The 11,349-nt window shown below is 43.2% G+C and overlaps 1 protein-coding gene across 3 annotated transcripts in view; it reads left to right on the top strand.

The window, feature by feature from the left end:
- The first annotated feature begins 1,584 nt into the window (after positions 1-1,584).
- znf592 (zinc finger protein 592) overlaps positions 1,585-11,349 on the top strand; it is a 146,156-nt gene continuing 136,391 nt past the window's right edge. For 2 of the 3 annotated variants that reach the window (XM_078532576.1, XM_078532578.1), the window contains exon 1: positions 1,585-1,869. The gene's annotated coding sequence lies outside the window, so the exon portion shown is untranslated. Of the gene's footprint in view, positions 1,870-7,666; positions 7,749-11,349 lie in introns of all 3 variants that reach the window. The other variant, XM_078532577.1, reaches the window with a different exon arrangement.

Genomic DNA, 11,349 nt, shown 5'->3' with positions numbered 1-11,349 from the left:
GGTTCGTCAGTGCCACCTAAGTGTCTGATAGGCACTTAATACTGTGGGCCTTTCCCAATGGAGGCAATGCAAGGTTCTTGTCAGCTCTCCAGCTGGTGGGCAAGAGAGCTGTTGCCCAGATTAAATTCTGCCCGGGGGTATGTTACAATGTAGTTTTTGTAAACTTGCCATTGGAAAAATATCTTTTTGTTGTTTCCTGTTATTATATAGTTGTTGAAGATTCAAATAAAGCTCTTGTCTTTTGTTTTAATTAATTTGAATTTTGATCTTCTTTGTCACATTATTGCACACCTGTTCTTGTACATGTTTTTTTTCTATGGTTCTATGTCTTTGCTCAGACTACATGTAGTATTTGAGTCTGTTTTATCAAATGATTTAAAATCAATCCAGAATACTAATGTGAATTATTTTGTTGGGATTTGATACATTTATCCTTTAAATTCCCCAGTTCCTCACAACTGATAGCTGTCCATTTCGATCATGTCCAGTCCATCTTCATGCTAGCTCAAATTGTAATTAAGGATATCTCTCTCTTGAGTCAAATGAACATTCACAGGGGCAGAGTTTGCAGGATAATCCAACTGATATCAAAATAACTACAAAGTTTACCCTTACAGTCTGCTGAAAACAATTTCTCGTCAGGTACCTTGCCTACCTTTCAAGTGAAATAATTTTTTGTGAATATTCCTTTTTCTAAAAGCTGACCTCTCCCTCACCAATAACCACAGAGGACTAAAGACGTACATCAAAACCGGCACCAACAGGCCATATTTATACATTTCAAAGTGGAATGCAGATTTAGGGGCATTGGCAAAAGAACCAGATGCAACGACAAGGATTTTTTTTTCTCTCTAAATGAAGCGAGTGGTTAGGGTTTGGAAGGCAGTGCCTGCTAGGGTGATGCAGGCAGATTCAATCGTCACTTTCAACAGGGAGCTGGATAAATACTTGAAAGAGATTTTTTTAAAAAGTAAGGGATATGGAAATGCAGGTATGTGGGAAAGGAGCGGGACAGGCGCACTGCTCTTGGAAAGAGACAGTACGGGGTCGAATGGCCTCCTTCTCTGCTGTAACTCTTTCGAGTTATCAACAGATCGCATGTAACTCTTTCGAGTACATTCACAGTTCTTGGTTTCCGGCAGTGGGACATGAACCCCACAACCTTCTGATTCAAAGGCGAGGGTGCTATGAGCTGTACTATCCATTGTGTGAATGTCAACACATCTATTCGGAGCCAGCAGCAGGGAAAACCCGAAACATTAAACAGTCCCACACACATTACACATTATATATGAATAAATGGTCCAAACTGACATGAGTCTTCACGCATTTTTAAGCCGTAGCAACCATCTGTGAGGAACTGTCGCTGCTTCACTCCCCTGAGCAGCTTCAGAATAGTCCCCCAGTAATAAGCAGTCATGATTTAACCTGACTGTCTGCCTATAATTAAACAGAAATTAGACATCCCTCCTCCCCGCTCTCGCTCTCCGCCCCTCAGCTGACTAACCTGCTCCGCCGGACGGACGTCTGTTTCCCGCCCAGTGCGCGCCCTCTTCTAACCCCGCCCCCGCTCCCTGCTGCGCAGGCGCACTTTGGGGGCTCTCGCGGGTGAGTGACGGAACTCGGCTCGGCCGCGGCGCGCGCGCGCCCTCGCCCTCGCCCTCGCCCTCCCTCGCGAGCGTAGGTTCGGGCACAAAGGGAGCACGTCCGCCGCGCGAGCACTCACGTCCGTCCGTCCGTACGTGCGTTCCAGGAGCGCGCACGACCGGCGCGACCGACCGTTCGGCGCCGGGACGGCAGCTTGGAATGCTGGTGCGGATGGAGCCACGTGACCCAGCGGTCCCACGGCCGAGAGACGGGAGCTAAATGGTAACTGGCGGGCGAGCGAGCGAGCGGGCGGGCGAGTGTGTTCAATTGTGCGGTGGGTGTGTGAGGCAGCGAGTGTGAGCTGTCGTGTCAGCAGCCCCCTCCCGGGAGTGAGAGTGAAGGGGTCTGTGGCTACTCCAGCGGGCAAACAATGGGGCCTTGCACTCGGCTCGGGTCACAACCCACCCCTACCTCTGCCTGTGTTTCTGTCTCCCTCCCTTTCACAGGCCTCTCGGTGCCTCTAACCTTGTTTTTTGGTGGAAGCTGGGGGACATCTTTCTGTGGCTGAGCAAGTTTGAGAGTGTCAGCCTGTCAAGTCAGCTTTCGTGGCTGCCTCTCTCTCTACCTTAAACCACATTGACTCCATTATTGATTTCTGAAGGTTCCAGATCATTATGTGCTCTAATACTAATTTTGTGGCCTTTTTACATCTACCCCTCCCTGCCCATCCTCCCAAGTCATGGGTGAAATTATGATGATTATTTGTATTTGTCATGGAGGTGTCCTAAAAGGTTTGTAGGTGCTCATTAAAACTGAGTTTGAATTTTTCAAATATTTTCCTCCTGTACTGTACTCTGCACCTGATGTTCCTAGTAGAACTGTGTTTGTTTAACATGATGTGATATCTGTTATATTCATGTGCAACTTACAGTTACGTCAGTGTTCCTACTTTATCACTTTCTAGGCTGGGTGTAAAAGCTTTTAACCTGGGCTGCTTGTGGATGTCTATAGTACTGTTAACTGGCATTTAGTACATATTTGCCTCCAGTTTCTCGAACAATTACTTGGCATTTACCCATGTCAAAATACTTTGATACCAGTCATGAGATCAATCTTCTGCTGTGTAAGGTTTTAATAGTTTTCATTCTGCACAGAATTGAAATAGCTCTGAATAGCAATAGTTTCTTGTCAGATTACTTAATCAGGATAACAATGGCAGTAGAAAAAAGGGACACAGCCATCAGCAGGACAAAAATAGAATCCATATGAACATATAAAAATAATAATGGATCAACCATGCTAATAGGTGTAAATCTGCAGATCACCAAATAGTGGAAGGGAGATGGAGGAAGAAATATACAGACAAATTAGAGAATTGAGTAAGAAAAGGATAACCATGGGGGATTTCAACTACCCTGATATTGGACAGAAGAGGTAGGTAAAGGGGATAAGGGAATGGCGTTTCTACAATGTGCATTGGACTCCTTTCGAACCTTACATATAAAGGGAGATTTGCTATTGGATCTAGTAATGGGGAATGAACTGGAGCAAATAAAATAAGTAAAAGTAGGGAATATCAGTAGGCACTAGTGACCATAACATAATATGCTTTAAGATGATAGAGAATGACATAAATGTCAAAAACCAAGTTAATAGATTGGAGCAAAGGTGATTTTGAGGAGCTGAGAATAGTACTTGGAACAATGAAATGGGCGACTATATTGGCAAACACCATGTAAAAGAACAATGGGAAATATTTAAAACGGTGTTTAGGGCGCTGGGAAAATATCTTTCCACTAAAGGAAAGACTAAAACTAAACACAACTGGTACTCCATGGATGAACAAAGACATAATGGAACAATTAAGGGCTAGGGAAGAGGCAAACATTAAGTGCACAGACAGCAGAGGAATGCGTGATAAGAGAGAATACAAAAAGATTAGGAGAGAAGTTTAAAAAAATTAGGCAAAGTGGAACAATGAAATTTATCAAGGAACATAAATCGAAACAGTAAAATATTTTACAGGCATATCAATTAATAAAGGAAGTCCTTAATAGGAATAGGACCATAAAGGTATAGACAGGATAATACCACTGGTAACGATAGAAAGATGGCAGAGATACTAAATAATTATTTTGCTTTGCGTTTCTTTTTGGTGTTTACCAGGGAGGTGGTAGAACAGGCAAATATAACATTGAATGGTGATCTGAGTACTGAGATAAAGTGGATGTATTAAATAAGCTAAACAAACTCTGAGGACAAAGCTCCTGATCCAGATGGCTTACATACATATATTCTAAAAGAATCTAGGGAAGAGATAGCAGAGCCATTACTACTCATGTTTAATATTCATTGGCATGACACCTTTTTCTAGAGGACTGGCAGGTAGCTAATCTAATTCCTATATTTAAGATGGAGGCAGAAATAGACCAGTCAGGTAACGTTAATGGTAGGACAAATAATGGATTCCCTACTAAAAGAGAAAAACAAAAGAACATCTTGGAATGAGAAATATAATAATGAATATATCATTATTAGTGGGAGGGTGTCAGGGTTGGCATAGACAATACAGAGTGTGGGAGGGTGTGGGGTGGCACAGTCAGTACTGAGTAGGGGAGGGTGTGGGGGGCATAGTCAATACTGGGGAGGGTGTGGGGTGACAGTCAATACTGAGAGGGGAGGGTGTGGGGGGGGCATAGTCAATACTGAGCAGGGGAGGGTGTAGGGGAGCTTAGTCAATACTGAGTAGGGGAGGGTGGGGGGGCATAATCAATACTGGGGAAAGGTTGGGGGTCATAGTCAATACTGGGGAAAGGTTGGGGGTCATAGTCAATACTGGGGAGGGGTTGGGGTGACATAGTCAATACAGAGCGGGGGAGGGTGTGATGGGACAGTCAGTACTGAGCGGGAGAGGGTATGGGGGCGACAGTCAATACTGAGCAGGGGAGGGCGTGAAGGGAATACTCAACACTGAGCGAGGGAGGGCATGGGGGAGGATAGTCAATACCGAGCAGGGTGGGAGGATAGTCAGTACTGAGCAGGGGAGGGGGATAGGCAATACTGATCAGGGGAGGGGTCGAGGGGATAGTCAATACTGAGCAGGGGAGGGTGTGAGGGGGGTTAGTCAGTACTGAGCGGGTAATATAGTCAATACTGAGTGGGGGGCATAGTTAGTACTGAGCGGGGGTGGCTTAGTCAATACAGGGTGTTGTGGGGGGCATAGTCAACACTGAGCAGGGGAGGGTGTCAGGGGACAGTCAATACTGAGCGGTGGTTAGTCAATACTGAGCGAGGGAGGGTGTCGGGGGGAGGGTGGGGGCGACAGTCAATACTGAGCAAGGGAGGGTATGGTGGGGACATAGTCAATACTGAGGAGGATGGCAACAAATTACCGGAGGATGTTAATAAGCTTACAGAATTGGCAAATAACTAGCAAATGAAGTTCAACAGAGATAAATGTGAGGTAATATATTTTGATAGAAAAAGTAAGAAAGTCACATTACTTGTAAGGTGCAAGTCTAGGTGGCATAGAGGAACAAAGGGATCTCAAAGTACAAATACGCTAATCACTAAAAGTTGTGCCACATGTTTGCAAGACCGTTTTAAAAAGGCAAACCAACCACTAGGTTTTATTTCTAGATGGATAGAATTGAAAAGTAGGGAGGTTATGCTAAACCTGTATTAAATATTGTTTAGACCACACTTACAGTACTGCAAGTGGTTCTGGTCACCATATGAAAAGAATATGCTGGAGAAGGAAGATAACAGAAATGTGTAGGCAGGGAAGGATTGACAGGCTGGGTCAGTTCTCTCTTGAAAAAAGAAGGTTGAGGAGTGAACTAAAAGAGGCCTTTAAAATAATGAAAGACTTTGTTAGAGTGGATACAGGGAGCAAGTTTCCCCTTGTGGGGAAGAGCATAACTAGAGGCCATCAGTAAAGAATAGTCACCAAGAAATCCTGTAGGTTATTCAGAAGAAACCTCTTCACCCAAAGAGTGGTAAGAATGTGGAACTCACTATCACAGGCAGTGGTTGAAATGAATAGTAAAGGAAGGGGGAAGCCAGGCAAGCATTTGAGGGAGAAAGGAATAACGGGCTACGATGGTAAGTTTTAGATGAGAAAAGATCAGGGCTTAAGTGGAGCATAAACACGGGCATGGACTGGTTGGGCCGAATGGCCTGTTTGTTTGGTGTATACCCCATGCAATCCTATGTAAATTTACATTTTCTGATTAATTAGAAAAAGGTAGATTTTTTTTATTCATTCATGGATGTGAGCATTGCTGGGAAGGCCAGCTTTGTTGCCATTGAGAAGGTTGGGGTGGTGAGTCACATTCTTGAACCGCTGCAGTCCAAGTGGTGTAAGTTGCCTGGCCCTTGTGTGGCACGAATGTTAGTTGGTACTTATCAGTCCAAGTCTGAATGCTGTATAGGCCTTGCTGCTCGTGGATATGTACAGCTTCAATATCTGAGGAGTTGCAAATGGTACTGAGCAATCATCAGTGACCATCCCTCTTCTGACCTATGATGGAGGGATGGGTCATTGATGAAGCGGTTGAAGATGGTTGGGCCGAGGGTGCTATCCCGAGGAACTCATGCTGTGGTGTCCCAGGGCTGAGATGATTGCTCTCTAATAACCACAAGCATCTTCCTAAGGTTTGATTCCAATGAAGAGAATTTTGCACGTGATTCTCATTTTCTTCAGTTTAAAAAGGCTCATTGATGTCACACTCGGTCAAATACTGCCTTGATGTCAAGGGAAATCACCGCCATCTTACCTGGAATTCAGCTCTTTTGTCAATGTTTGGGCCAAATTTATAATGAATTTTGGAGCTGTGAGGTTTTGGCGAAACCCAAACTGATTATTGAACAGGTTTGACACAGGTACTTGCTCTAAGTGCCACTTCACTGTTGTGACACCTTCCGCCGAGAGTGGATTGATGACGTGCTAGTTGGGCAGTTTGGATTTGTCCTGTTTTTTCTTGTTACAGGACATACCTGGGCAATCTTCCACATTGTTGGGTAGATGCCAGTGTTGTAGCTATACTGGAACAGCTGTACTGGAATGGCTAGCATGGCTAGTTCTGGAGCACAAGTCTTCAGTATTATGGTTGGGATATTTTCAGGGCCCATAGCTTTGCTATATCCTGTGCCTTCAGCCATTTCTGGTTATTGCATAGAATGAATTTAATCAGCTATAGACTGGCACCTGTGATGTTGGGAAGGTCAGGAAGAGGCTAAGATGGCACACCCCCTTGGCACTTGAAGTTGAAGATGGTTGCAAATGCTTAAACTTTGTCTTTTGTGCTGCCATGCCAGACTCCCTTCATCATTGAGGATGGAGATATTTGTGGTGTCTCCTCCTCTGGTTAGCTGTGTGATTGTCCACCACCATTCAAGGCTGGATGTGGCAGGACTGCAGAGTTTTTATCAGACCAATTGGTTTTGGGATTGCTTAGCTCTGTCCATTGTACGCAAGTGGGTAGGGGGGAGTGAAATGTGATGCCCCATTATCCACAAAAAGCAGAAGGCTGCTGATTCTGGAAATATCAAACAATAGAGCATGTTGGAAACTCAGCAGGTCTGTCAGAATCTGTGGAGACACTAGCTGAGTTTCAGATGCAGTCCCCTAATCAGCATTGACAGTATGTATTTGGTTGTGTTTATAGCTTAGTGAAGATTCCTTTGCGCAAAAAGCCTTTCTAGAGAACTGAGAGCTGGTATGCGGAGGGTTTATTTGACCAAGATCCTTCAATCCAATTGTGCTGTACTTCCATTAATAGGTTAAATTGCAGTTAGTGTTATCCTGGTGGCTTAAGAATTGCTTTTGGCCTGGTTTTATTGTGCCTGAGTTCCAACTGTCATGGCTGCTCTTATTTGTAATTATCATCAATTACCTGTAATGCCCTCCTACCTAGCTATTGTTCTACCTTTATTGCAATCCTTTTTAGCCCACTTTTTCAAATACATACTGTACTAAATCCCATTCTCTTTTTCATTTGTTTGTTTTGACGTCAGCCAGTCTTTCAGAAATCCTGAATCCTCAGCTAGGGATTTTATTTATTTGCTTCTTCTCCAGGAGGTGCTAACTGGTGTTGACCTATGATTCTGCGGATGCAGGTGAAACTTCACCTCACCCCAAGTCCTGTTCTTCACGTATGGTAAGTCCTCACTTAAAAGTTGTGGTTGCGTTCCTGAAAATCGCAATTTTAAGTGAAATGACTTGAAGCGAATCTATGATTCCTAGAGGAACCAATGTTAAAGCCAGAGTTAGGTTCCTTTGGCTTTTCCAGACAGGAAATATCCAATGTACAAGTTCAAATACTGTACCATACATGTGCAGCACTGTGCATTCCTGGCTGAAATAACTTGTAAAATAAAATACATTGTTAAATATGAAAGTACAATACAATTAAATTGTTTTTTGAAAAATTATAATACAGTTTTGCTGTTCTACACTCATGCCCAGACAGTGAATGTTGGCAGGCTGAATTGTGGTGCTGTTAGATCACAGCCGTGCCAAAGCCTTTCTGTAGCTGACAATGGCTTGGGCACTTTCAGGGAGGAATCATTTGATAGTGATCTAGAAACCTAGCTAACTTCTCTTTCTTCTTTCTTCTCCCTGCCCCATTTCCCCATAGGCTTTTTGTAATGGCCCAACTGCCTGGCCGATCAGAAAGCCCAGGGGTTGAACCTGGGATTCTAGAGGCGATTGCCAAGCTCGATCCAGGGGTTAACCCTAGTTTACTTTTTCTGTGTAAAGCATTACATTTACGTTTGACATTTCACATCGTCAGAATGTCCCAAATTGCTTTACAGTCATTGAATTACTTTCATGACCGAGCCAGAAGGTCTTGCTTTCAACCCCCGCTGCAGAGATTGAGCATACAATCTCAGCAGAGACTCCAGTGCAGTACTGCAGAGTGCAGATGTCTTTTGAATGAGTTGTTAAACTGAGATCCTGGCTGTCCTCTCAGGTGGATGATTTAAACAATCTCATGGCACTATTTAGCTGAAGAGCAAGGCTGTTGACCAGGTATCCTGGGCAGTATTTATCTCTCAACCAACATCACTAATACATATTATATGGTCGTTTGTCTCATGGCTATGGGTGGGAACTGGCTGTGTGCAAATTTGCTGCTGTTTCCCTGCAATACAACAGTGACTAGCCTTCAAAGAAACGCTTCATTGGTTGTGAAAAGTTGAGACAGCCTGAGGTTGTGAAAGGAACTATATAAATGGAAGGCCTTTGAAGTACAGTCGCAATTATTTTGTCAGCAAGCAGCAGATGAGATAATTGACCAGAGATTCTTGTTTTGATGGTGTTGATTAAAGGTGGAACGTTGGAAAGGACACCAGGAAAATCATGGGATCTTCTACATCCACTTGTTCAAACAGGGCCTCAGGTTAACATTTTACCCAAAGGATGGCATCTATAAACCATGTAGTAATCCTTCAACTCTACCTCGATGTGTTAATGAAGCTTAAACCCACAAACCTTTGGCTAAGAGGAGAGAGTTGCCAAGTGAGCTACGTTGACACACCAACAACAACTGGTATATCATGTGATTTACTCACTGACCTATCAGTCAAGTTATTAGTCACAGATATTTTGCAGTTAGCACTATTCTTTCCAGTAGTGTAAGGAAGTTTGTGGGTTAAAAGGTCAATTTTTAAGTGTTTAATCAGTCTTCATATAGGAATGGTTTTAGAGTAGGCGTTGTCTACACAATGCAGGGTGTGAGCAGTATGACGTGAAACACACTGCAGTGTAGCATCAAAAATTAATGTTTAGAGTTGGTGAGTGAAGATGTGAATGGGAAAATGGTTAAAAACTAACAGGGTGATTACTTTGGCATTTATTAAATGGGACCTATTTTAGGACATGTTGAGTTATAATCCCTTTACATTCTAATGTTCCATTTCATTACATGATTTTTTTTAACGTTTCATTTCCCTCTCCAGCTTAACTGGTTAATGCAGTGAGTAGTTAAATTATACAGGCCAGGAAAGTCCCAGACTTCATCCCTTGTAACCTGACTGGAGAAGTAATCGGGTTGTTACCATTGACCTCTCTGTCAGTGAAGAGAAGATTGACTAGAGTTCTGAAAAAACATAGAAAATTTACAGCACTCAAGGTGGTCATTCAAGCCATTGTGTCAATGCCAACTGAAAAAGAGCTATCCAGCCTAATCCTACTTTCCAGCTCAGTCTGTAACCTTGTAGGTTACAGAATTTCAAGTGCATATCCAAGTATTTTTCGAATGCCATGAGAGTTTCTAGAAGCCATTACCACTTTTTCAGGCAGAGTGCCAGACCACCACCATCCTCTGGGAGAAAAACATTTCCCTCCATATCTCTCTAATCCTTCTGCAATTTAGTTAAATATGTGCCCTAGTTAGAGACCTCACTGCTAAGAGGAATAGGACTTTCCTATCTGTCCTATTGAGGCCCCTCATAATTTAGTTTTAAGTAAATCTCCTCTCACTCCTCTGCCCCAAAAAAACCCCCAGCCTATCCAATCATTCCTCATAGCTAAAATTCTCCAGTCCAGGCAAAGTCCTCATAAATCTACTCTGTACCCTGTCTGGTGTGATCGTATCCTTTCTGTAGTGCACTGACCAGAATTGTGCCCAGTACACTAGCTGTGGCCTGACTAGTGTTTTATACAGTTCTAACATAACCTCACTGCTCTTACACTCTATGCAATGGCTAATGAAGGAAAGTACTTGGCATGTCATCTTAACCATCTTATACTGTCCTGCTACCTTCAGGGATTTGTGAACATGCACTGCAAGATCCTTCTGTTCCTCTACACTTCTCAATTTCTTACTATTCATTGTGCTTTCCCTTGGCTTGTTTGTCTGCCCCAAAAGCATTCCTTCATACTTTTCTGTATTGAATTCTATTTGCGACTTTACTGCCCACCTGACCAGTACATTCTTATCTCCCTGCACTCTAGCTTTCTTTCTCCCTATCAACCACATAACTAGTTCTTGTGACATCTACAAACCTCTTAATCATGCCCCCTACATTTAAGTTGGAATAGTCGATATATACCACCAAAAGCAAGAAACCCTAGTACTGAGCTCTAATAAAATATATGACTTTAAGGGAAAGCTAAGGGAGAAGAGAATAGAAGTTTATACTGCAACTAGATGGGAGGAGGCTCTAGTGGGATATAAGTACCAGCATGAACTGGTTGGGCCAAGTGGCCTGTTTCTGTGCTGTATGTTCCTTGTAACTGTAACTGTGAAAGAACAGCTTCTGCCACAGGAATCAGACTCTGCTTATTTACTCTTATCAAAATCATTCTTGATTTGAACACCTCTAAATTTCCCCTCAGCCTTTTCAGCTCTCAGGAAAAGAAAAGGACTTGCATCTATATAATCCCTTTCGTGAACGCTGGACATCTGTGTTTTACAATCAATGAAGCACTTTTGAAGCATAGTCACTTATGTAATGTAGGAAGTGCCACACAGCAAGCTCCCACAAACAGTAATGTGATGATAACCAGATGATATTTTTTGTGATGTTGATTGATGGATAAATATTGGCCTAGACACCAGGGATAACTCCCCTGGTCCTCTTTGAAATAATACCACAGGATCTTTTACAGCCACCCGAGAAGGCAAATGGGGCCTCAGTTTAACATTTCATCCGAAGGACTGCACGTCCAACAGTGCAGCACTGTGCTGTACAGGAGTGTTGGCCTTGATTTTTGTGCCCAAGTACTACAGTGGGACCTGAACCCAGAACTTT

This window comes from Cetorhinus maximus, chromosome 30, assembly GCF_964194155.1.
Source record: "Cetorhinus maximus chromosome 30, sCetMax3.hap1.1, whole genome shotgun sequence".
NCBI lineage: Eukaryota > Metazoa > Chordata > Chondrichthyes > Lamniformes > Cetorhinidae > Cetorhinus > Cetorhinus maximus.
Note: the sequence above shows the minus strand (reverse complement) of the source record. Positions and strands in the feature narration are given on the sequence as shown.